The sequence below is a fragment of the Pseudonaja textilis genome, chromosome 8, assembly GCF_049901715.1.
Source record: "Pseudonaja textilis isolate UNSWEBS1 chromosome 8, rPseTex1.2, whole genome shotgun sequence".
In the NCBI taxonomy this organism is placed as follows: Eukaryota; Metazoa; Chordata; class Lepidosauria; order Squamata; family Elapidae; genus Pseudonaja; species Pseudonaja textilis.
Window position 1 is genome coordinate 48,806,009 of NC_141997.1, and position 27,879 is coordinate 48,833,887.

Sequence of the window (27,879 nt, forward strand, 5' to 3'; positions counted from 1 at the left end):
GAATGTATACAATATTTTTATCAGGAAATATATTCAGTAAGATTAGGGTATAGATTTATCATTTATCATCTTAATCATTTTCCCTCTGTTGATTTATGTGTGTCTTTCCCCCCAAGATATTAGTCCCATCAACGCCAACTGAAGTACTTAATTTATTTTAATTTTGCATCATTTAGCACACTGCTGGGGATCACTTTGTACTACTATTACCCATAGCTTCCTTCAATTTGTGTTGCTATTTTTAATGTTTCTAATCCTAATCAACAGATGCTGAGATTCCCTCACCCAATTAAATTAGGCTTCTTTGTCATAATTGTTGTGATTAATAATTATAATACCCTTCACAGAGAAATGCCTCCTCACCCATTTTATTGAAATGCAAGAGACTTGCATATGGAAGCTTTCCCGATTCCATGCCAGTGATCTGAAATTAAGTAATATATAAAATATATTATTAGCTTTCTTTCATATTGTTACACACAGCAACGACAAAATATTGAGCTTCATTGCAATGCACAGAAATAATGTCGCCTTCCTTAGTTTGTTTCAACTCTTCTTTTTTTGCAAACATTTGGCCAGTCCTTTAGTTCATGTGTCAAATACAAAACATTGGAACAAAATTCTGTTTATCTTTTCATATGCAACCTCGCCATGCCTTCTCTTCTGCGGCTCTGTGGTTTCATCTGTAAATGCCTTTTCTCTGTAAGCTCCTTGGGGAAAGGTTACCACTTACCTACTGAAGTGGTATTAATGGGATGATTCCTACATGTAGAGCATATCAGAATAAGCAACACTAGGAGAATGACAGAGTATTCCAGACAACTATTATATCATCTTATTTATTTTATTTATTTATTTTGTCAATCTCTTAAAAGATAACAGGTATAAGTATAAACATAGTTATGAATACATGAGATGGATATGTATATAAAAAAAATAAACAATAGGACAGGGACGGTAGGCATGATTGGTACGCTTATGCATAGCCCCTACAGGTCTCTTAGGAAAGGGGTGAGGTCAATAGTAGACAGTCTAAGGTTAAAGTTTTTAGGGTTTGGGGAAGAAACCACAGAGTCAGGTAGAGTATTCCAGACATAGACCACTCTGTTGCTGAAGTCATATTTCTTGCAATCAAGTTTGGTGCAGTTTATCTTTAGTTTGTCTCCTTCTTCTTCTTCTTCTTCTTCTTCTTCTTCTTCTTCTTCTTCTTCTTCTTCTTCTTCTTCTTCTTCTTCTTCTTCTTCTTCTTCTTCTTCTCCTCCTCCTCCTCCTCCTCCTCCTCCTCCTCCTCCTCCTCCTCCTCCTCCTCCTCTTCCTCCTTCTCCTTCTTCTTAATTCTAATTTTCATCCTCCTTCTCCTCCTTCTGCCTCTTCTTCTCCTCCTCCTCCTCCTCCTCCTCCTCCTCCTCCTCCTCCTCCTCCTTCTCCTTCTTCTTAATTCTAATTTTCATCCTCCTTCTCCTCCTTCTGCCTCTCCTCCTTCTTTTCCTCCTCCTCCAATTTCAAATTATATTTTGTATGGCTGTGGATTATTTTAGCTATTTGAGTTCTATTTAACATCAAGATATCCTACATTCATGATCATGTCCTTCAATTACTCACAGAGAAGTGCTGACCAATCAGAGTTTCCTTTTTCTTTGCAAGGCAATGGGAACTATTATTCATGGCTTTCTTGCTATTTTAAGGGATCAATAAAGTGATTATTTCAACTCATGTCTCTCAAGACCACTTTGTCCATATGTAAACAAGCATCACTTCTCACAACACATGCAGATAAAGGGAGATAAATTCCTCTTGCTCCCTCTGTCTTATATTCTTATTATTTCTTTCTTTCTTTTTCTTTTAATTTTATTTGAGTTTTTCAAAGAGAAAAATAATACAAATAAAACATCTTTTTTGAAAGCAGCATAATCCCGGGTTACATTTCTTCATACAGACACAAATTCAGGTTCATGCTCATTTTTATATCCTATTCCATATCTTATTACTATTTTACATTTTCTGCATAGCTTCTCCCCCTTTTTAAGATCTTCCTCCTGCACGTTCTTTTCCAGTTGAGTTCTTCTTTGTGGTGGCCATTTCTGACCACCGCTGCAACTGCCTTCGGGAAAGGTAGTAATGGCCAGCTGAGGAGGAACAGATGCAGCTCTTCTCAAGCCTGCTGGCGGTCTCCCCCCTCTTCACCACCTCTACGGGGTGACTTAGCCCCGAAACCAGCCAGCTCGGGGTGCTCCAGTTGGCAAGCCCAGACAGAAACCACGCACGATCGCGGATTTCTGTCTGTCGCCGAAGCCCTTCAAACCGGAAGCCCCTCTATTCTTATCATTTCTGCACAGTGCATGTGTGAACATTTTATTGATTGATTGACTGAATTCATAGGGTGCCCAACTCCCAGTGACTCTGGGCAGTTTGCAAATCATTAAAAAACTTTAAAACCAAAGCAACAAACAAGAATAAAGATGTTAACGATAGCAAGCTCAGATGGGGACAAAGCAAAAGAAGAAGAGGAACATTCCTGCCCCATTTTGCAGTGTAAGTCTCAGAAGCAGTTCGAAGGGAAGATGATTATTTAACAAATAATCACATGCATTGGAAGACTTCAAATGCATCCCAGTCCCCATGGCAACGTATTTCCTTTTGCCTTCCAAATGAGCAGCACATTTGCAATTCTGCAACAAGTGCTGTTTGGTCACACTCCTTCATCCCAAAAACTGAAACATTGTCTCTGGAAGCGACAGAACAAAAGCACAGCTATAAAGGGTTTCATTTTGGGAGTCTGATCCTTCAGAAATGTCTTTAATAATCCAATATTCTTTATTTCAGGGCATTTGGGTTTCACAAACATGGATGAAAATATGACAAGGCAGTCATTGAGATAACTCTATGTCTAACCTTAAAGGTAGGAGAGCAATGTTCCAATATTTGAGGGGCTGCCATAGAGAGGAGGGTGTCAACCTGTTCTCCAAAGCCCAGAAAGGCCAGACAAGGAATAATGGGTGGAAACTGAACAAGGAGAGATTCAATCTGGAAATAAAGAGACATTTTCTGACAGTGAGAACGATCAACCAGTGGAACAGAAGTTGCCTTCGGAAGTTGTGGGAGCTTCATCACTGGAGGCCTTCAAGAAGAGACTGGACTCCATATGATATGATGTACAGTCTCCTGTTTGGCACTAGATGACCTACAAGGTCCCTTCCAACTCTGTTAATCTATCTATCTATATTCCTATTGAAGAAGGCAGAGAAAGAGGATATTCAATTCTCCTTTTCTAACATCAGGGAAGATTGTAAAGAGAAACAGAGAGAATTATCAGGTATGCTTGGGAGACAAATATAATTCTGGAGCTCTGGTGATATAGTGATTAGAATTCCGTATTGCAGGCTAACTCTGCCCATAGCCTAGAGTTTGATCCTGATGGACTCAAGGTTGACTCAGCCTTCCACCCTTCCAAGATCAGTAAAATGAGGATCCAGATTTTTTGTGGGTGATATGCTGCCTTTGTAACATTAAAAGTACTGTGGAGACCTATATAAGTCTAAATACTATTGGTATTGATATAGTCAACAAGCTTCATAATTTAATAGTAATTTTATCAAAAGATTATATTTAGGAATATAACACTAATACAAACTAAAAAAGAAAACTAGAAGGTGCAAAAAAATAAAAGAAAATTAAAAGTAGAAAAGAAAGGAAAAAAATGAGAAAAAGAAAAGAAATATTTAAGGAAATTACTTTCATCTTTATGACATATATACATTGTTTTGGTAACTTATCACCTTTTCTTAAAACAAAAGTTATCTTTTTTTTTCCCTCATCCCATAATCAAATCTTTAAAACCTCATTATTTCAGTTCTGATCAGCAAAAGTCCATTAAGTTACCAGAGATAACAACGTATTTATTTTAACCATGATCAGATAAGCCAAATTTAGTTTCCTTCCTTTTATTTCGAACAGTCTTGATCTTTAGTCACTTGAAATCATGTCCTAGAACTTGCTTTCTTGTTTTCCCCCTTTGTCCCTTCTCATAAAATTCTTCAATCAACAAAACTTTTTTACAAAGTCAATATGCTAAAATAATTCAGGCAAATCCTCTTGGTTTGTTATTTGTATGTCCCTTTTAATTATTATCAGTGATTTCTTTCTGCATGGCCTAATAAATGTGCATAAATCATAATTATTATAATATTACAATATAAATTATAAATAAGCTAATTTAATGTTGCTATGATTATTAAGCTGGACAGTTTCTCTTGACACCATAGGAAGTCACAAACAGGCATTCAATAGACCTTACTTGGATACATTGATACAATTGTAGAAAAGCTAATTAAGTTATAATGAAACAATTGTAATGATCACTTTACATTACAACTCTATTTGTAGGGAAATTGAGATTTAAATCTTCAAAAAAAAAATTGGTCATGTTTTGGAATAGGCTTGAAAAAAAGTGTTTTCATCTATCTCTTTAAGGCTATCCTAGTAGGGAATCAAATAGTGTTCTCTGTTACATTTAGGTAGACTCAACAATTAATCCCATATAATTAAATGATTGTCCTTATTTCTACATTTTTGTTTCTGTGAGATTAATAGAGTAGAGTAGGGTAGGGTAGGGTAGGGTTGGGTCATGAAGGATAGAACAGGACAGGATAGCACAGAACAGAATATTTTGCTTGGACAAGTGTGATTAGACACACAAGGAATTTGTTACCGGTGCAGAAACTCTCAGTGTACATACAAGGAGTAATAATAATCATAATAATGATACCAATAAGAGGGGATAGTAGAAAAGACACCACCACCACCAACAACAACAACAACAACAACAATAAACAATAGTAATAATAATAGTAATAATAATAATAGATCATAGACATTGCCATACCTGGTGACAGCAGAATCAACAAGAAACAACTTGAAAAATCACCAGATATCAGGACTTGAGAATCGAACTGCAGAGACTCTGGCATAAACCAGTGCAGGTGGTTCCAGTGGTACTTGGCACACTGGATGCTGTGCCTAAAGACCTAGGCAAGCACTTAAAAACAATTGGCACTGCCAAAATCCCCATTGGTCAGCTGCAGAACACCACCTTACTGGGATCTGCTCGCATAATCCGCTGATAATCACACAATCCTAAACGCTTGGGAAGTGATTTGTGATATGAAGTCCAGCATAGTTACCTTGCTTGCTGTGTACTACTACTACTACTACTACTACTACTACTACTACTACTACTACTAATAATAATAATAATAATGATGATGATGATGTCACACAACATGATCAAATATACTTAGACATAAAACAATATTGTAATGACTTGCTAGCTAAATAACTTCATGTGAATATCGAACAAACACATTGCATGCACTTTTTAAAAAATGTTATTTTTCTACATGGATCAGCATAAGAGGAAGGAAGAAAGGAACGAAGGGAGAGAGGGAGGAGAGGCAGAGAGGGAAGGAAGGATGAAGGGAGGGAGGGGAGAGAGGCAGAGAGGAAAGAAAGGAAGGAAAGAAGGAAGGAAGGAAGGAAGGAAGGAAGGAAGGAAGGAAGGAAGGAAGGAAGGAAGGAAGGAAGGAAGGAAGGAAGGAAGGAAGGAGAAGAGTTCTTTTACTGGTGCAACTGGGCGTTGACTGAATAATATTTTTCACTGCCCTATTAGTACTCAGGGAGAAATGACTGGTTCACTTTCCCCTGCATGTTCATGTTCTAAGGTTGCTATGAGTGAGAAAATTCACATCCTTGGCTCCAAAATCATCTGGAAAGTTTGAGAAATGGAAAAAACTATTGGCGGAATTTTCTCAGAGGTTATGGGAGTCATCACTTCAAGACAAAAATCACCATATCTGAGATATTAAGGTTTTATATTTTACAAATATAATTGGGGCCTTTATGCAATTCAGAGGCGAGTATAATTGCCAACCTAAGTCCTTTCAGAAGACATTCACTGTGTAGAATTTAATTGAGGACATTGTCTGCTGTCTCTGCTTGCACTTATTAGAGAATGTTTACATTGCACTTTTTTTTAATATTTATTTCTATTGCTTTGTTTTCGTTCCTCTTGTAAATGCACATATTATTGGGTTCCAGCTTTAATTATAGCAATCTGTCCTGAGCAGTGTATATGGTATATGAATCTGTGTGTAAGCATATAATTTAATGCTTTTAGGAATCAAGTTAATGCTATTCTAAGATGTGTAGTACTGCCTGACCATAATAAAGAACGGAATAAAATGGAGAGTTTAGGAGGGGAGAGGAGAATTTAGGAAACTGTAGGACAGGAGAGTTTTAGAGAATTTAGGAGAGGAGAATTGAGGAGAGGAGAGTTGAGGAGAGGAGAGTTGAGGAGAAGAGTTTAGGAGATGAGAGTTTAGAAGAAGAGAGGAGAGTTTTGGAGAGGAGAGATGAGTAGAGAAGAGTTGAGGAGAGAAGAGAAGAGTTTAAGAGAGTTTAGAAGAGGAGAGTTTGGAGAGGAGAGAAGAGAAGAGAAGAGTTGAGGAGAGTTGAGGAGAGGAAAGATTTTATTGGCCAAGTGTGATTGGACACACTAGGAATTTGTCTCCCATACATAAGCTCTTAGTGCGCATACAAACCACAGAGAAATGTAATCATAAGCCATCAATAAGAGAAGATAATAAAAAGGAGGAGGAAGGTGTATCATTATTTTAATGGTTTTTTTTTTCTCTTGTATTATGTTTTGAACTATTGTATGCTTCCTAGGCTCTGTATGGTTCAGGATAGTGGCTTATTGTTGTTAGGTATATAGGTAAATAATAATCAATTGTAGGTAGGAAACTTCAAAGTGGCACTTTATCTCACTAATACTTTTTCTCTCTTTATCTCACTAAATCCCAAACCTAGCTAATATATCCCGATAAACATCATTCAAGCATTCCACTTCAAAAGGTTACAACAATATATGTGAACTCAAAAAGATAAATTTTGCATTCTCGATACCTAAAAGAAACCTAAGATGAGTAGTAACAACACATGGCAGATTGTATCAGGAAGGAAAAGGGGGAATTAATTTTTGCTGCTGAAGAGCAACTACTAACAACAAATTTTATTCAAACATTTTTTTTAAAAAAAAATGGGGAAAATAACCTGTAAATTATGCAAAGAGAAATTCTAAATTCTGCCTAATATGTGGCTGAACCAATCTTGCCCAAACAGATTATAAGGAAGGGAAAAAAAATGAAATAGCCTAAAGGCACTTGTGTATAAAGCATGACATTCATGCTCCAAAGTATTTATATGACAATAATGTTGAAAAAGTGTGCCAGAATTAAAATATTATGAGACTTCTGAATTTAGGCTTAGCAAGTTCTATAATATGACACATTCAATATTGCAGTAGTTGAAGAAAAGTAACTGGAAAACATTGGGAACTAACAATATAGATTATAAAATGAACCAGCAAAAATAGTTCCCCTTATAAGTATTGCTATAAACATGGAATTGTCAAAGCAGATGAAAAAAAAACAACCAACCTAAAATTATTTGACCTCATAATATTTATTTTACCATACCAAAAAGACAAAAAAAAATCAGAACCAGATCTATATTATACCTGTATTCAAATATTATTGAGCTTGTGATAGTTTGAATTGAATCTAAAATTATTAACATTATCTGGGGCTAAGAATTCTTCAATAATAACAACAGCAGTACATACCAATCTACATATACGGAAAATAGGCAACCTGTATCTTTCAAAATGGGACTCCATTACATTTAACCAGCTAAGATTCTGGTCACCAAAATCTGTTCTAGAATTTATCAATTTTAATAAGGAGGAGAGTTTGAAGAGAAAGAATTGGCATAGAACCAATCTTAAACTACATACAAAAACAGCATATAACATGATTTGCTCCCCTGGAGAAAATGCCTTGGGATTTTATACTGAAGAATAGTCAAAGAATAGCTGGCAGGCCCAGAAGAAGAGAACATCAAAGACACATTAAGACAACATCAAATAACAATGGTTGAGGCCACCAGAAGAGCAAGAACCAGACCTTTGTATCTTGCTCAACACCGAAAGCAGTAAATGAGGAAGTGGAGGAGGAGGTGAAAAGTTTGAAGCCTTGATTTAGAAATTAAAAGGGTGTTTCATTTTGTCCAGGAATCCAACTGTTGGTTCCTCATATGACCGCAATTTCTTAGCATTCAGTTAAGAAAGAGAATGACGGTCATAGATCATAAATTATGACTACAGTAAATGTAGCTAGCAAGCTACCATCTCATTTTTTTTTTCAGTAGGTCATACACTTCTTTGCTCTCTGCTACTCTGTGCAGTCTTCTAGAACAATAACTTGCCTTTCTACAAGGTTGATGCCAACACAATACACATGTACAAACTATCATGGGAAAAGGTTTGTTTTTTTTTGCTCCTTTATGAAGACAAAGTCAAGAGTGAAAACAATAACTTTATAAAATAATACTAATCTATTTTTAAATCACACTTTAGTCAATGGTCTCCGGTGGTGAACAAGCCATAGTGGATAGCCTCACATCATACTAGGTTAAAAACAAATCAATGATCTAAGCAATTAGCCCAGACCAAAATGAATCAGGATAATGATTCATTAACTTACAATCCCCTTCTTAAGTGCCAGTGTTGTTCAGGAACCAGATGTTTCTGACTGGAAATAGTTGTTACAATCTTCTAGACCAGGGCTGTCAAACTCGCAGCCTATGGAGTGGATGTGCCATGCGCTGGTCACACCTACGCCCGGTTTAGCAAAAGGGGGGGGGGAGTTTCAATATGTCACGTGATGATGTGAGTTTGACACCCCTCTTCTAGATTGTAGAAGATTGTACAATCTTCCAGATTGCATTTATAGAAAATGAGAAAAACTTATTTTAAAAAGTACCCTGTTAATCCTCCTATCTATTTCAGTCCTATGATATGTTTCCCAGTGGTGGGATTCTAAGGCACGCAGCATTCAAAGACGGTCCTCTGTGTTAGCGCTAGTGAGGTGAGCTGTTTTTTTCAGCTGAGCTAAAAAACAAGGGAATATAGGACAGGAAAGAGTGAGGGTGGGTGGGCGGAGCTAGCCAGAGGTGGTGTTTGCCGGATCTCCGAACTACTCAAAATTTCTGCTACCAGTATGCCAGAACCAGTCCAAATCAGCTGAATACCACCTCTGCTTGCTGACAAAATTTTACCAGGTTCTTCTCAATTTTAAGCCATGCCCTTCACTCTCAAGGGTAATTTTATACAGCAGATGAGTAATTGGATACAGCAGCATAGTTTCAGAGTGTAAATATCGTTCTCCAGAAACAAATTCAGTTAAACTGAATGGGGATCTTCCTTTATAAGATCTCTCCTTGAGCCTCTCAAACGTGTTTATTCTACTTATCTAGGATAGCTGGTGGAACCTTGGTAATAAACCTGTTTCTTTTTCCTTTGACAAATTCACGATACAAACACCTGGCTTGGATCTCTAAAAATGTTCTGCCCCTACCCAATGTGGCAATATTGGAGAAGCAGATGTACTTCATTGAACCTAGTTGAATTAAAACCCCTTTTGCTTTGATAGTTGGATTGGTTGGAGCTGTTTTAGAGACTGAAAGGTTCACTAGATTTGTTATTGCTCTTGGCCAAGATGGGACAAATGTCACCTTAGACTATTACCATTCATAAAAATAGTCAAGGGACATGACCAGCCCAAGCAAATTATTGACTTTTGATGAGAAAGTGGAAATCTTTCTTTTAAATGTAGGAGGAGATATTTGAAGTCCTACAGCAGAGGCAGGAGTTTAAATATAAGCTGCATCTAAGCATGGTTTTCAGAATGAAACACTGTAACACCTTTCACATCCTACCTGGTTTTAGAACAAAAATAGGAGCTTCAGATTAGCTAACCTTTATTGTTCCGGTGTCAGGAATGGGAAAGGAGAAAAAACATCCCTTGATGTTTAGAATTTATCAAGATCATTGATTTTGAAACCAAAATAAAACAGATGTAATGACAGTAATTAGGAACCCCAAAACACCTTTGTGAGTTTTGATCATTGCTTTTGTGTTTGCTTCAAATTTAGGCATTTCTAAGTTACCTGTTTTTTTTAAAAAAAAAGATGCCTTGGCACTATTTTAGCAGGGAGCCTGAAGAAACCATGCAAGCAGATTCCTCTTTCCTCCTTGCTAATTTTTCACTATTACTAATGCAAAATATGTCCCAATTTAAAGAGGAATATAAAACTCTCTGTGACTTGGCTTTCATTAAAAACTGTTAAATTCCTATTAATAGCAATAGCACTTAGACTTATATGCTGCTTTGTAGTGCTTTACAGCCTGCTCTAAGTGGTTCACAGAGTTAGAATATTACGCCCAACAATCTGGGTCCTCATTTTATCAACTTTGGAAGGATGGAAGACGGAGTCAACCTTGAGCCTGGTGAGATTTGAATTGCCAATTGCAGGTAGCTGGCAGTCACCAGAAGTGGCCTGGAGTACTGCACTGCGCCACCGAGGCTCTTCTTAAAACAGCACATTATTCTCTGCTGAGTAAATGCATTTGGTGGGTTGTACAATATCAATGATAAGTGACAAAGAGGAAAGTTTTCATTACGAGCCTCAGTGGCGCAGTGGTTAGAGTGCAGTACTGCAGGCAGGCTACTTCTGCTGACTGCCAGCTGCCTACAATTTGGTAGTTCAAATCTCACCAGGCTCAAGGTTGACTCAGCCTTCCATCGTTCTGAAGTAGGTAAAATGAGGAGCCAGATTGTTGGGGGCAAGAGGTTGATTCTGTAAACCGCTTAAAGAGGGTTATAAAGCACTATAAAGTGCTATATAAGTCTAAGTGCTATTGCTATTGCTATTATAGATACGTCACTGTGGAATGGAATACAAATAATTAGGAGCAGGATTGTTGGATTCAACAATTCTGAAGAAACAAGAGAAAATGTTGCAATTCCGTGCTTCTGATAGAAACGGTAGGCAGAAACAAGGGGGAAAGAAAGACTTATTTTATGATTGCCTTCAGTTAACGAAAAAATGCTAAGTAGTATATCATTAGCATGCTTGCTTTTGTACAATACTCCATCCTGGATGTTTTTATAAGACATTTAAAATGAGCTCCTGTTAAGGAGGGAAAACAACAGAAGCACTTTAGGTGCTGAAAATTGCATGCATATTAAAAGGTCCTTATGCAGCAGGAAAGCAGAAAGCAGAAACTGAACAACTACTCCATAGACAATTAAAATTATACAAAGAAGAAAAGGAGGAGGGGGGCAGGGGGAGGGGGAGGAGGATAATTGTGGGTCCTTGGTGCTCTCTGAACTTGGTTGTTTTCTTGCAGATGTTTTGTTACCCAAGCTACCCAAATGTCTGCAAGAAAACAAGCAAGCTCAGAGAGCACCAAGGAACTCTGACTTCAACCATGAACTTTATTGGGGTTGTGCATACTCCTAATAATTAGCTTTGGGGAGGCTTTTCCAATTTTAAAGAAAGTATAATAATTAAATAAAAATAACATAGTAAAACAAAAAAATAGAACGAGGAGGAGGAGGAGGAGGAGGAGGAGGAGGAAGAGGAGGAGGAGGAAAATCTAGTGTTACCTCCTATATGGGAAGAATATTGATCCTGCCCTTCTTACCAGACATTGTTAAAAGACACTCTTAAAGGGAAAGGCAGTTCCCGCGCTTTTGCATTAATAATAATTTACGAGGTGAGCTAGAACTCAAATTGCTCAAATGACTAAATCCCCTTTAATTCTTTGAAACCCACTGGAGAGGGACCGCAGCTTTAATCATTGCATGATGACAGTATAACTTTTAGAAAAGTTTTGCAGTGCCCAGACAAGTTTTTCATCTCTTCCCTGTTCCCACCCGACTGCTCTCTCTTGCTCTTTCTCTCTATCTCTCCCGGAATTCACAATCAAAGAAATGTACACAGATTCCATCGCCGTTCTGAATAATTCTTATCCTAATATTATACCTGATTGCAATCATAACCCAATTGGTTCACCTTTCTGATTGCTGGAGCCAAACCATTTTAAAGAGAAGATCATAATTTGTTATTATTCAAGGTCTACATTCTTTGGACTGAATCAAGTGCAGTATCTCTCTTCTTGCTGATCATTAACATTAAATGATTTCTGCTTTCCAGTAAATCAAAGTCCCATTATTATTTTTTAACAACCTATTTATAAGTCACTACCACCCCTGAAAGATTAAAATTTTTAAAGTTGCCATTCCAGATTACTATTTCATTAAATTATTATTGTTCATTTTGTTTTGATTGCAAGGGTGATTTTCCTTTCCATCGTCAATGGAGGTTTTTTTTTTTTTTTTCCCTTCCCGCTTGACTTCAGTGCTCTCGGTGCATCATTTCTGAATCCTTGACATATAATCATGTTCTGGTTCTCTTTTTGACACTTGATTAGGCTGCATCACAAGAATATGACATTGCTTAATGGCAACTTATAACCCAGGCTTTTATTGATGCCTATGGCATGCGTGTGACATTTCTTGGGTTCACTGGTCTCTGTATTATGATAGGCCTTGGAAAACATCATTCTAAAAGAATAGTTCAGAATCCACATACATTTCATTGCCTTCAAAAGAAATAGTGGCAGACAATAATTAACTATTATCATTGTCTATGGAGATTGTCAGTCATCCAGGTCATGATTGCCCCAAAGGTGCGTTTTAATCATGTGGTGCAGCTTGCCTCCAGAAATTGTGAACGCTTCAATGCTGGAAGTTTTTAAGAAGAGATTGGATAACATTTGTCCGAAATGGTATAGGGTTTCCCGCTTGATTGGGGGGTAGAAGACATCCAAGGTCCCTTCCAATTCTCTTATTCTTTGTTTTTTCTTGAAGCCATTTTGCTTTCTCCAGTCAGAACTGAAGAAGCTTCTTGGTTGAGAAGCCAAATATCTTTAAGAAGAAACAAAGGAAGTCCAGTTGTCATTTGAAATAACACATATCCCAAAGGTGTTTTTTTTTTTTTTTCAAGAGGCAACTGGACTTTCTGTTTTTTTCTTTGAAGACATTTAGCTTCTCATCCAAGAAGATTCTCCAGCTTTGACTGGATGGTGGGGAAAAGTACAACCATGAACTGGATGACTGACTGTCTCCATAGACACACAGACAAGCATTGTCACTGTTTTCTTCTCTTCCACACATTGAACGATGTTGGAATTACAGGCTTAAACATGGTGTTTGGGTAGTTCTGCTTTGTGAAAAGGCTTTGTAATTGTAGCTGTCAGCATTGTAGCCTTCTCTCAGAGTTGGCAGGTAATCAACAGGTAATTCAGTCTATATCATATGTGTGCAGAGTAGCACCCTTTGTTGTTCACCAGCAATCAACAACAAGGTGTAGTGTTGATTGTAAGGCATTGTGGTGCTTTTCTCTTCCACTCTTGTAGATGTCCATGGTGGCAATAAGATATTCCATAATGTTCATGGAAGAAAATAGGATAATTGTGTTGTTATTTATGATGAGGATTGATGACAATGGTGATCATAGGAAAAGCAAAAGTTTAGCTTGGCCAACAAATATAAAAAGAGAAGAGAAAGAATTCTATCCCAATATTTCATTTTAATTATTAAGAAATCATTGGACAGTGCTTTGAGGAAGAGAGGACTGAATAACAATAAGAGAGTTGGAAGAAACCTTGTAGTCCAACAGCCTGCTGAAGCAAGAGACCCTACAACGATTTGGACAAATGGGTGTCCAAATTTCTTTTTTCAAAACCTGCAGTGATGGAACACCCACAACTTCTGAAGGCAAGCTGGTATGAAGCCAACTCTGGCATACGTAATTCCCAATCACCTGTGACCCTGTTTCCTCCCTAGCCTCTGGTTGTATCATAAATCAGATTCTCCAATGAAGCGCATTCACGGACTTCATTATGGCTGAAAATGGTTCATGGGGGGAGGCCACACACAGCCTCCCAAGCTCTGTTTTCACTGGCAGAGGCACCACCGGCTGGTCCTTTGCTATTTCCAGGCCAGCCCTGCAGGCCAGATATAAGCACCCCATGGGCCTTGGGTTTGACACCCCTGGTTGAAACAAATCCTTTTCCCATCAGACTGCCTTTCTCCGAATCTGTGCATGTATTCATTGCAGAGGCTTAATAATTACTAGGATGTCATTTAAAGGGGATGCCATTTACATTCTTCTGATCCATACCAAAAATATAATAGATTGATACCTGGTTGGATGGGAGACCACCAAGAATCCCCGGGGCTATAAAATAGACTGGGAAGCAGAAGAAGGCAAAGTCAAAACACTTCAGTACTGTTGCCAAGGAAACCACACAGAGAGGTCCATGCAGCCAGCCTCATGGGACTCTTTACCTTTTATCTTTTATACAATTTTTATACAATTTTCTTAGGAGAAGAAGAGTGTTTTACAGCTCTCTACACTGCAGGAAATGAAAAATAACCCAGGGCCATTTTGCCAATATATGGGGTAGTTGAATAAATTAGAAAGAGGAAATGAAATAAAAAATATTTTCCTTGGGAAGGCATGCATTTGTTAACAATAAAAACGCATTCATTGGGGTCGGAGATAGTAAAGTCATGAGCCAACATTTTCAGAAATCTCACCTCTCTTTTTTTTCTTGCTTAATTATTGTTCTTCCCAGATAGAAAGTTTCCAATCTGCAAAATCAGTTTCTACTGCAGGCCTATTGTTTTTTTTTTTTTCCCAGCATGCATTATATTGCCTTGCAGAGGTTTCATTAAGCACCGGCTATCTCAGGAATAATTGCACTACAAGTTATATGACCGAGTGAAAAAGGAGCCTTCCAAATTATTTAATTCCTCTTCGTGTCAGCATAGAATTAAACTCTGATTTTAAAAAAAAAATGTGGGAGGAAATATCAATATTACAGTTATTGTCATAGTCTCTCCCAGAAGAACAAGTTGTGAAGATGTTCAAAATCTAAACAAGCCAATATTCCAACAAGCACTGCTTACAAAATAAATAAGCATGGCATTTAGGAGGCTTGGTGGTGCATTAATTAAAATGCAGTATTACAGGCTAAGTCTTTCCCTGGGCAGGAATTCAATCTTTATCAACTCAAGTTTGACTCAGCCTTCCATCCTTCTGAGGTGGGTAAAATGAGGAACCAGAGTGTTGAGGGCAAGAGGCTGACTCTGTAAACCACTTAGAGAGGGCTGTAAAGCACTATGGAGCTGTGTAAAAGTCTAAGTACTATTACTACTGATAATTCTCCTATATTTCATAGAAGAAGAAGAAGAAGAAGAAGAAGAAGAAGAAGAAGAAGAAGAAGAAGAAGAAGAAGAAGAAGAAGAAGAAGAAGAAGAAGAAGAAGAAGAAGAAGAAGAAGAAGAAGAGGAGGAGGAGGAGGAGGAGAAAGATTCTAACAAGCCCTGGTTGCACAATGGTTAGAATCAGAGGTGGTATTCAGCAGGTTCTAACCAGTTCTGGAGAACCAGTAATGGAAATTTTGAGTAGTTAGGAGAATCGGCCAATCCCACCTTTGACTGGCCCCACCCTCATCTATTCTCTGCCTCCCATTGAGTCCCAACTGATCAGCTGGGTCTTCTTTGGTTGCCCTGCACAGGAGAACGGAGCTGGAAAGCAGGTTAGTGGTGTGGGGAAGGGAATGGAGATTTTATAGTATTCTTCCCCTGCCATGCCCACCAAGCCATACCCACATAATCGGTAATAATTTTGTTTTGAATCCCACCACTGGTTAGAATGTAGTATTGCAGGAAAACTCTGCCCACAGCCAGGAATTCAATCCTGACCAGCTCAAGGTTGACTCAACCTTCTATCCTTTCAAGGTTGGTAAAATGAGGAGCCATATTGTATGCAGACTCTGTAAACTTCTTAGAGAGTGGTGTAAAGCAGTATGAAGCAGCATATAAGTCTGAACGCTGCTACTATTGCTATACTGCTACTTCTGCCTCTAAAGGCATCGCCAAGAGCGATCCCCTACGAAAAGGTTGGTGAAAATGAATATAAATGACACAGAATGCCTAACTGACATCAGAGGAAGCACTGTAACCGATGAAAGCCAAGCAGCTTTATTTCAGCACAATTTCACACACTTCAGCCTATTTTAGTCAAGTTCACAAAGCATTACCTTCAGTTAATAAGCCACTCTAGATACGGAAAGCAATAGGGAGACCCCATCGCAACAGAAACTTAGTGTCATGATAACGCAGGGCAAAGCTAGAACATAAAAACAAACCCCATTAATTTCACTGACTTGGATAAGTCTCTTTCCGAATTGCTCAGCTTTTGAACTATAAATGGTTATAATAAGTGCCGCATGAATACAGAACCAGGTGAGATCAGGTGAAGTACAATAAAAGTTCACCATAGTAGTTATAACAGCAAAGGGGAATTGTGTTGCGAAGTAAAGAGTAGCTCTTTCCTACTGTTTGGCTGTTAACCATGGACTTCTGCATTATTTATGTGTTTATTTATTCATTCATTAGATTTATAGTCTACCTCTTAGTTTAAGATGCTGAGCATAGGATTCACTCTACAAGGTAGAGTTGGTTATAAGTTAATTGTTGGCCCCAGTGAGACTCTGTGGCTGATGGTGGATTTAAACTGATGATTTGTGAATCCTTCTTCAACATTAGCTGTCACTTGTTTCCTGATTCTTAAACTGCTTTCTTACTATATATTTATATTTCCTAATTAGAAAGCACTTCCACCCAATAATTTTATGCTAGTTTTAAAGCAATTCCAGACAGGGTGGGAATTTACCTGGTCAGACCGGTTCTATAGAACTAGTTGTTACAATTCTGCACAGTTTGGAGATCTGGAAAATTGCGCCATTGGCTGGCCTTGCCTCTCCCCTAGATGTGATTCTGCGAGCAACTCAATCTGCCTGCCTGCTTTGCCTGATTTTGGGTAAAGGTTGCTCTTTTTATTAAAAAAAATATATCAATATTTACATCAATATTTACATACAAGCCACACCCAGCCAGTCACATGACCACCAAGCCACACCCTCAAATTAAGCCATGCCCACAGAACTGGTTATTAAAAAACTTGAATCCCCCCCCTGATTCCAGTGACACCAGCTACATTCTCCAACAGTTAACTTATTTCTAACTCAGCTGTGGCATATTTCAAACTGCAGACAAGTTATGATTTTGAATTTTTTTTCTACTCTACTTGGAACGTAATGCTAAAAACATTTTTAGACAATTGGTGGAGGTCTGTTAAGCTTGGGAACAAGATTTTATTGTCCTTCTTCTAAAAATTGGGTTTCAAGTTTTTTTGTGGGGATGGGAATGGTGGCTTAGCAGCTTTGCAGCTCTCTCTTATATGAAATACTTAGATTCGGAGCAGCGAGGAGGTGATATAACAAAATGTAAATAAAAGGCATGGATGAAATTATTTCTTTTAATAGACGTCTCTGTAATCATTCATGAGACAAATCTTTGGTCAGGATTCTAGCAATCACTCTAATTAAACCATGATTCTCGAGCCAAACTTCAATAAACTTCAAAGGATTCATTAGAGGTGACATACTGGCACTGCCCTGTATGAAGCCAACTCTGGCCTACATAATTTATAGTCACCTGTGACCTTGTTTTCCCGCCTCCCGCTGGATGTCTCATAAATCAGATTCTCCAGTTGAGCACATTCATAGGCTGGGTGTCATCATTCACCTTCTCCAAGTAAATATATTCATGAGAAAAAACTCTAGTATTTTAGTTACAATCTTTTAAAGATAAAGAGTTGGAATGTACTTTTGCTTTCAACTGCTCTTCCAGATTCCCCCCCCCCTTTTTTTAATGGCAACTACTAAAACGGGCATAGGAGTGTTTTATGAGTTGACATCTGTTATGAAACCAGAAGAGGGAGTATCTCTCACTTTACTCATTCCCCACTTTCCAGAAAGATACTTGAGTGATCATTCCAACTTCGAATACTCTTTGAAGCAGTGTCATTTTTGAATTCATTTCCATCTGTCCTTAAGTTACAAGGCTGATTCACTTTTCTGGGCATCTTCTGCATAAGGATGGATAAGATGAAGATGAATCAGAATAGAGCTGGAAGGGACCTTGGAGGTCTTCTAGTCGAGCCACTTACTCAAGCAGGAGATCCTATATCATTTCAGATAAATGTCTATACATTCTCTTCTTGAAAACCTCCAGGAATGAAGCCTCCACAACTTCTGAAGGCAAGCTATTCCACTGGTTGATTGTCCTCACTGTTAGGAAGTTTATTCTTAACTCCAGATTTCTTCTCTCCTTGATTAAGTTTTCATCCATTGTTTCTTGTCCTGCCCTGGTGTGGTGGCCTAGAGGTGGAGCTCTCACCTCACAATCAGGAGGCTGTGAGTTCGATCCTGGATAGAGCCAGATGTTTCTCTCTCTGGTCACATTCAGAATAAATCTGCTACAAACTCCATATTGACAACAGGAAGAGCATCCAGCCAGTAAACATTCAGCTCCATTCAGTTGACTCCACCCCACAAAGAATTGTGAGGTTCATTAAATGACAAAGAACCAATTTCTTGTCCAGCATCCTGCTGCTTTGGAAAATAAACCGACCCCCTCTTTGTTGGAAGCCTCTCAAACATTGCTTCAAATAATGTTAGCAGGGAGGCTTGAAAAAGATGTGGGAGATTGAGTGGCCCCTCAAATTGCTCCAGTTTCTGTGCATTAACAATCATTTGCATCCAAAATGACAGGAGCCTTTCACTGTCTAAAGCTGAACATGGAAAGACTGATATAGCATTTTCAATTATAAGAGGCTGCTTCATTTCAACTGTAGACGTCATCCACACACAATACTCTGCATGACAAAGACTGGTTGTTAGACACCGGGACTATTAGTTGTTCTTCAGTCTGAATAGAGGGCTCTTCCTTTTCCAATAGCTAACAGTTTACCTTTTCGTTCTGTAACACAGATGAATATTATTTGTTAATAGTATTTATGCTTGCCTTCCTCTTTTCTCTTATTTGTTTACTGCATTCAGACAACAACGTAGATATTCCGTAGTTTCACTCTGATAATAAACACAGAACTGGCACGAGAGGCTTTTAGAGACTTGATCTCATGGCATATGTAAAGAGTAAGATAGACCGCAATCTCCCCAATGCTATTTAATATTACGACGAAGCTTCTGGAAGCAATCATAAAGAGATTTGGGCAAGTGCTATCTGTATGCTGTGTGATAGCAGCATAGTCGATTCCTTTTTTTTTTATCTGAATTGGGAAAGGTTGCACATATCTTTTATTTCTCTTGCAGAAATACGGAGAGCAGCATTGAAAGAGGCTTCTAAACCTCCGCACTTCAAAAAGGGCTAGAAATTACATTATAAATAAAAAACAGTTCCCAAAACTTTTGGCTATCTGTGCACTTCTTGAGCTGCTCGTCTTCATGTTGACTTGGGATCCATATATTAAGTCCTGGCAAGATATATATTCGGTGACTCTTCTGTTCTTGATCTGGGAAAGAGATAAGGATGAGATTGCTCCTCCTCTATCACAGGAGACTTCGACTCAGACTCAGAATAACTTTATTGTCACTTGGACTGTACACTAATCGGCATACATTAAAATGAAATTTCATTGCATGCAGCTCTCAGTGGTTCGCCACCTCTAATATACACTACATAAACACAACTAAATAAATAAACACAAAGTTATGCATAAACTCACATAAATTATATGACATAGAGAAATGATATAGTCTAGTTCGGATATATACATGTCCATGGCAAGAGAAACGAATCCTGAGAGTTTACCAAACAAAGCTGTTACAGAAACTGGAAGTCCTGCTAGAAATACTTCAAAAGTATTGCTCCAGAGGGGAGCAACAGAAACAGACCATAAAGAGGGTGTGTGGGTTCTCTAACAACACTTTTTGAACTCTAACCACATAGCACTTATAAGCAGTGTCCTGAATAACGAGAAGGGAGCTTTCCATAATTTTCTCTGCTGTCCTCACCACTCTGTAGGGACTTTCTATCTGAGGACACCAAACCACACAGTGAGGCAGGCTTGTTTTTTTTTAAAAAATGCTCTCAATTGTGCTTCTGTATAAAGTGGCTAGTACAGAAGGAGAAAGCTTCTCCTCATTCGACTCAGGAAATGGAGGCACTGGTTTGCACACTTTACTAAGGCTGACGTGTGGAGAGACCAATTTAGATTGTTAGTTATCTGCACCCCCAGATACTTAATAGCATATCTAGAAGCTCTGTAGGTTGAGTGAAGGGAATTATTTTGGGAACCTCCAGATGATATGTTTGTTACAGTCATTTCTGGAAAGAAATAACTGAGCCTTCTTTTTTTTCCACTGGGTCATGCTTACCTGCGGTTATTAATCTATAATGCTTCCATAGTTAGGAAACTTATAGAGTGCCATAGTTTGAATTCTGGCTATAGGAGAGGTCACCATCTCCCATATAAATCTGAAATATCCTCAAAGAGAGAGTCTAGTGCTTAAGACACTAGTTTAGAAACTGCTGAGTTTTCTCAGTGCTCCCTTCTGTATGCTATATCTTGATAAATTTAATAAAATTATTATGAAAAAGGATGAATGGAACATTTTGTAGAGAAGGTTAAAGATGTCACTTTCACGGTAATTTTTTCCCCACCTCCTATGGTTCAACGTGTAGTGGTAAAGCAAATAAGAAATTAAAGGAAGCGTGTAGATTTTCATTCTACATACAGTGGTATGCACACACACACACATACAATGTACGTACACACATTGCATAGGGCATTCTGTCACACCAGAACCAGCCCAAAGTCTCAAATAGTGTAGTTCAAAGGCAGACGAGTGTTATTCCCAAAGCATAACCATTTCTACTTTCCAATCTTTGATCATCTCCAAAGTACCCCAAAAGCATCTTATACATCTTAACATCCTCAAAATATAAACAAGAGGATTGCCTTATATGTTTTCTTTCATTTGTGAAAAGCTTTCCTAGCAGCAACAATAACAACAGAATGCACTTGAAGCATTTTCCAGTTAAATGCCGACCAGTAAAACAGAAAATTAGAACAATGACTCAAAAAGGTGCACTAAAACCAGGTTGAAATACTTTAGGGAACAGGAAAAAAAAAAAGATAACAGCTAGGGACCAAATGAGTCGAGAATGTCCTCTGCAAGCTTTTTTGCAGGTTGCAAAAGGGGTCTGTGGGTTTGTTCTACCTTCAAATAGATGGAAATAAATATGTGCTGCTTTTAGACATAGGCAGAGTACTGAGACCAGTCAGGACAGGAGGCATGTTGGAATGACGCTAGGTCCAAAATTCTACCGCAATGCCTTAACATACGCTCATAAAGAGCTGTAGAAATGTACCTTAATGACTCCTCCCACCCCCAAATATTTACTTCATAAGGTGATTGGCTGTTGCTGGCCGCTCTCGCTGCGCCACTGGGTAATATTCAGCAGCGGGATCCTACCTGTTTCACTCCCGATTCAGTGATTGCATGCGCATGCACCAAACACACGTGCACCGAATGCACGCGTGCAGTTTTCTACACACCAGCTGAGGCCTGCAGTGCCAATCACCTGAGAGGATAAAAAAGAGGAAAGTGAAGAGCAGATGGGAGGGCCAATCCTGCACTTGTCTCTTCTTTCTCCTCCTTTTTTTCCCGCTCCTCTCAGTTGAATCTCAGAGGCTTTTTTTTACTACCAGTTCTGCCAAACTGGTAGCAATTTTTGTTACCGGTTTGGCTGAACCGGGATGAACCAGTAGCATACCACCACTGGCAATATTGGTTTGTTGTTGTTAGTTGAGAAGTTGTGTCCAACCCATTGCGAGCCCATGGACAACATTCCTCCAGGCCTTCCTGTCCTCCACCATCTTCTGGAGTCCATTTAACTCCAGACCATTTAACTCCACACCTACTGCTTTAGTGACTCCATCCAGCCACCTCATTCTCTGCCATCCCCTTCTTCTTTTGTCCTCCATTGTTCCCAGCATTCGGCTCTTCTCCCGTGAGTCCAGTGAGGTGGCCAAAGTATTGGAGTTTCATCATCAGGATCTAGCCTCCTAAAGAGCAGTCAGGGTTGATCTCCTCTAGGACTGACCGGTTTCATCACCTTGCAGTCCAAGGGACTCCCAGGAGTCTTCTCCAGCACCATAGTTCAAAGGCCTCAATTCTTTGGTGCTCATCCTTTCTTATGGTCCAACTTTCACAGCCACACATTGCAACTGGGTTATTATTGATTATTCCCTTGGATCTGTGACAAGTATGACTCACAATGGTGTTCAGCAAACATGAAAATCCATCACCTTTGCTGCTGCATTGTAAGGGTCAGCTCAAGTTGAAGTTATTAGATTCTGAGACAAGCATTAACCAGACCTTAAACCTCTACCACCCATCAACACCATCATCAGTAGTGACAGGCAAGGTGCTATGGTTTTTCTTGAGTGCCTTATTTGGGACTGTTCCTTTCTTTCAGAACAATGAATTGGTCTTCCCAGGAGAGCAGAAAATTGGTGTCGAACAGCATGGAGTTTTGATTGAATGGCTCGCTAAATCAGGCGCAGTGGCTGTCCCCACCAAAATGCCTTCCCATGTCCTGCAATTCAAACATTATTTGTCTCTGGTAAAAGGTAGGTATTACATTACATTTGTTTTCTTTTCAGTAATCTGCTGGTCGCTTCAAAAGAGTTGTAGGAAAAATATGAAAAGAAAAACGCACTTCCAGTCATTATCTTTGCAGGCATACACCAGAGAGCAGAAATCAATGGAATTTAGTGGATCCATGCTGGTAGACCATTAGCACTGCTATTTCAAAAGCACAAAAGTTAATAAGCACAGGTCTTTATTTTATGATAATGAAGACTTTTCCTTTTTTTAAAAAAAAAGCTTTTGGATGACAAGTAAGGGTGAAGACAAGAAAAGGCAAGTGAAAATCAAGATTTTGATTAGAGGGTAGATCTTCTCGGAGGACAAACATTGAAAAGAATAAATCTTTATCCTAACATCAGAAGAATGTTATTAAGAAGGCATTTATGATGTCTCTCTCTCTCTCTCTCTCTCTTTCTTTCTCTCTCTCTCTCTCCCCCACACCTCATTTTGGGGTATTGTCATACAGTGATTTAGATTGTATTGGAAAGGAAGCAAATCATATAAATGTTGGCTTGTCAAAGTGCTGGAAATGGAGAAGTCTAAGGAATTCTTCCCCTTCACTTTCCAACTTTTAAAAAAAGAAAGGGGGTCATTTTTAATCCATTTTCCAATTTTTCCTCAAATTAGTTCGGTTGCTGAAATTTCACTTACCTAGCATTACTTTTTCAGGTTTTCTAAAAAGCATGTGAGAAGCTGAGATGGCAGCCAGATTTCGTTACTCCACAAACTGAAGGAATGTTGGAACTAAAGATTTGTCCTGGTTGTCCCAAAGGTGCTGTTTCAAAAGGCAATTGGTCTGCCTTTGTTTTTTTGTTTTTTTCTTGAAGACATTTAGCTTCAGATGGATGCAGATGGTCTGCAGAATTGTGTCTTCATAGGTTTGTTCTCTAGTTTGTGCCATGCATTTGTAAAATGGTTGTTTTGTTTCTCCAATGTACAGATCTATACATGTCTCACTGCATTGTACTGCATATATCGGATGGATCAGTTTGGGTCTGGGTGCTTTATTCATGGGGTGGACAGGCTTGTGCTTTATTTGGGGTTTAAAGAATGCATGTATATTGCATTGGTTGAAAATCCTCCTGCAATCTATGGAATGAATGGCATTTGAAAGATGAATGCCACTGTTTTGAAGACAGCAAAGTCCACATTCTGGACAGAGAGGTTTGAAAGAGGGGTCAAAAAGAGAAGTTTGAGATAGGGGTCAAAATGGCCCTCTACATTAAGATTTTACAGACTTCTCTCAACAGAAGGGGAGGGATCTCCTGTCATATCTCTCCTGCTCTGTTGAGATAGGTCTGTTCAACACAGTCCTTTCAGCAGTTCCAAAAAAGTTCCACACCTATTTGCATTACTCGGGTGACCCTGAGGGCACAGATAAACTTCCAGGTAGCCTCAACAACTCTCAGAAAGAGTGCTAACAACCAGATGAATGCAAGGAATACAAATCTTACCATTGTCCACCATTTAGTCAGAACTAAAGAAAGCTTCTTGGATGACAAGTGAAACATCTTCAAGAAAAAACAAAGGAAGTCCACTTGCCACTTGAAAAAGCACCCTTGGGACAACCATGACCTGGATGACTGAGAATCTCCATAGACACCCTGCAGAAAGCACAGCTCCACAAGACGGTCCTTTTGGCAGTCCCACAAAGGGTGCAAACCAATTTGCTCTATTCAGGTGACCCTGAGGATACAGACAAACCTCCAAGTGGCCTCAACGACCCTCTAAAAAGGATGCAAATGACCAGCTGTCTCCAAGGAATATAAATCCTTCCATTCCCCACCATCCAATCAGAGCTGAAGAAGCTTCTTGGATGAGAAGCGAAAAGTCTTCAAAGAAAAAACAGAAAGTCCAGTTGCCTCTTGAAAAAGCACCTTTGGGACAACCAGGACCTGGAGGATGGAGAATCTCCATAGATACATGAACTGGTTGTCATAACTACATCCAGAATTTATGGGCTTTGAAGATTGTCTTCAAAGGGAAGCTCAAATTTCTGTTCAGCAAATGGATGGTAATGTGTTAGGGTTCCTTTTAAGGGGTGGAGGAGGTCAGTGTGCTCCTTAAGCCAATGGAAGCTCCATACCTTAGATCTAGAATATTGATAGGACTATCTTTTCTTTATTAATATTGGAAAAGAACCACAATTTTTTCCATCCTTTCTGACAGCTTAGAAAAATTATGGACACACATAGTGAAAAACAACGATATTCATCACTGAAAGAGACCATATGCTTACATTTTTTGAGAGGGTGGTTTCTGATAAATGGGAACTGACTGCCAATCACCCAAAATTCAATCATGTGAATTTAGGTGAGGGTTAGAGGATCTTTAACTTCAAGAATATGTCATAAGTTGCTTTTTAAAAAGTCCACTGTAACGTTGAATGGTTCTTAGACAACCGGTATGTGGGGGATTTCCTGTACAGACTTAGGCATTTATACAAATTAGAAATAAATGAATTTAAAATAAAGCAACAATTCATTAGTCAAAGTGTTTATGAGCTTACACTTTTTAAATGCCAAATTTCATCATTCTATCTGACTGACACCTTAATGATGGGAGCCAAGAGAAAGAGAAGGAAGCAATTATTTTGTGTAACAAGTTAAAAACTATCCAAAGACTCGAACATATTAAAAGTAAACCGTAATCAATTAGTGCTTGTACACTCTAATCCATAATGTCAGGCATATATATGCACTATAGTAAAGTTGCTGATAATTGTTGATGACTATATGGGCACATAATCAGTTAAGTCTGATCAATAAATGTATCAGACTGCTTAGGAATGCTTAAAACTAAGATTAGCATGACACGTTTAATCGATAATTTAGCCTTTCCTAATATGAAAGCCAGACACAACACTTCATGTAGTGTTATTCAGTAAAAGTCTTCTCTAAAGAATTATTTTCATTTTCTTTCTGTTCTCATTGAATGGAATTGTGGAATTGTTACCCAAATTAATGGACTGGCTTCTTATTAACTTATCAAGGGTTTATTCTTCAATGTCAACTGTTTCCTTAAAGAAATACTTATTCCCTGTAAAGAGGCCTACAGAAACACATTGTCTAAGAAGAAGAAAGGTCTTCATTTGAAGGCTGATGCACAAAGGAGGAGAACAATTTGGCTTAAAAATAAACCTGAAAAAGAGCCAGGTTATGTTTAATAAATACACCAAAGAAAGATTTTGTCTAATGAGATCTTGATCTCTCTCCCTCCCTCCCTCCCTCCCTCCTTCCCTCTCTCTAGAAGGAGGAGGAGGAGAAAAGAAGAAGAAGAGGAAAAGGAAGAGGAAGAAGGAAGGGGGAGGAGGAGGAGGAGGAGGAGGAGGAGGAGGAGGAGGAGGAGGAGGAGGAGGAGGAGGAGGAGGAGGAGGAGGAGGAGGAGGAGGAGGACTAGACATAGTAGACCACTACATATACCTTGGCCAATGGATCTCCATGGAAGGTGATACAATAAAGGAAATTGAATGGTGTATTAACTGTGGCTGATGGGCATTCAGCAAGTTAAGCATATTTTTCCAAGAATAACCTCCTCCTATGGCTGAAGGGAAAAGTTTTTGATCGTAAGTGCTACCTGCTCTAATGTATGCCAGTGAAAGATGGACACTAAACTCGCAATTGATACAAAAGCTAAGAGTGGAGCAAAGAGCCATGGAAAGACACAAGCTCGGCATTACAAGACAAGTTAGAAAGACCTGCACAACCAACAAAAGTATACAATACCATCAAGAGAGTAAAAAAAAATTGAAATGGACATGGGCTGGTCACATAGCAAGAAGAACTGAGGACAGGTCATAGGAGGCTGTCATAGAATGGATCACACTTGATCAAAAGTGTCCATGAAAGACAGCTAAAGCAAGATGGATTGAGGACATCAGTGAGTATTGCTGGCCCAATTGGCAAAAGAAAACTCAGGAACGTACTGATTGGAAACACATGGAAGAGGCCTTCATCCTGCAATGGGTAGACAATGGCTAAGATGATGATGATGATGATGATGATGATGATGATGATGATGATGATGATGATGTCTCCCTCCAGTTTTGGCATCTCTGCTTCTCTGTAGAGATCAAAACCAACCTAGAACTAAGGAGAATTTTTCTGACAGAACAATTAAACAATGGAATGGTTTTCCTCAGAAGTTACTTGCTGGGTTCAAACTCCTCTGAAGTCAAACAGAGACTTCACCCAGCCAACAAAAGTGTGTATAGTCAAGGCTATGGTTTTCCCAGTTGCAATATATGGCTGTGAAAGTTGGATCAAAAGGAAGGTTGAGCACCAAAGAATTGAGGCCTTTGAACTCTGGTGCTGGAGGAGACTCCTGCGAGTCCCTTGGACTGCAAGGCAACCCAAGCAGTCAGTCCTAGAGAAGATCAACCATGACTGCTCTTTAGAAGGCCAGATCCTGAAGAGGAAACTCAAAGACTTTGGCTACCTTATGAGAAGGAAGGACTCGCTGGAGAAGAGCCTAATGTTGGGAAAGATTGAGAGCAAAAGAAGAAGAAGGGGATGGCGGAGAATGAGGTGGCTGGATGGAGTCACCAAAGCAGTCAACATGAACTTAAATGGACTCTAGAAGATGGTAGATGACAGGAAGGCCCAGAGGAACGTTGTCCATGGGGTCACAATGGGTCAGACACGACTTTGCAACTAACAACAATTTTTAGATTCTAATAATACTTCAGAGTATTTTGAGAGATCTACATTCAAATGCATGGAAACTCATACCAAATTGAACAAGGAGATAGAAAAGATTAATGGTGCTGATCAGAACAAAGATTTGGAAATAGAAATAACAAGGGGAAAACATGAAACAAAGGTCTATAGTGCACCTCCGATAATGCCTCCTACAACATAATGGCTATAACTGAGGGGTTTTTTTTCCTTGAACTTAAATGAAAAAAATCTTTTCAAATGACCAGCAATAACAAGTAATACAAATGAAACTCTATTCAAAATCTCTTATTAAAAGGAACCAAGAAAGCAAATATGATCTTCGTTTGAAATATATGACATGTCATATTTGCCACCTTTCCCAAGCTAGCTGACTGGTCTATTGTTACTCATTATATGTTTTATTATTTATAATGAAGTTTGTAATAAATTGGAGCCTGAAGCTGGTTGAAAGGCAAAATGAACTCCTAGAGATGTACTTCTGTTAGGGGGAAAAAGGGCAGCTATTGTCCTCTGTTCTTTTTTTCCCCTCTTTTCTTTTGTTATTAAATTTGAAATAAATGCAATGCTATTGAAAGGCTGGTCTGTGCACATTGAAAAAGAAAATTTTCCTTCAAACGCTTTCTCCAACAGACCTTACAAAGAGAT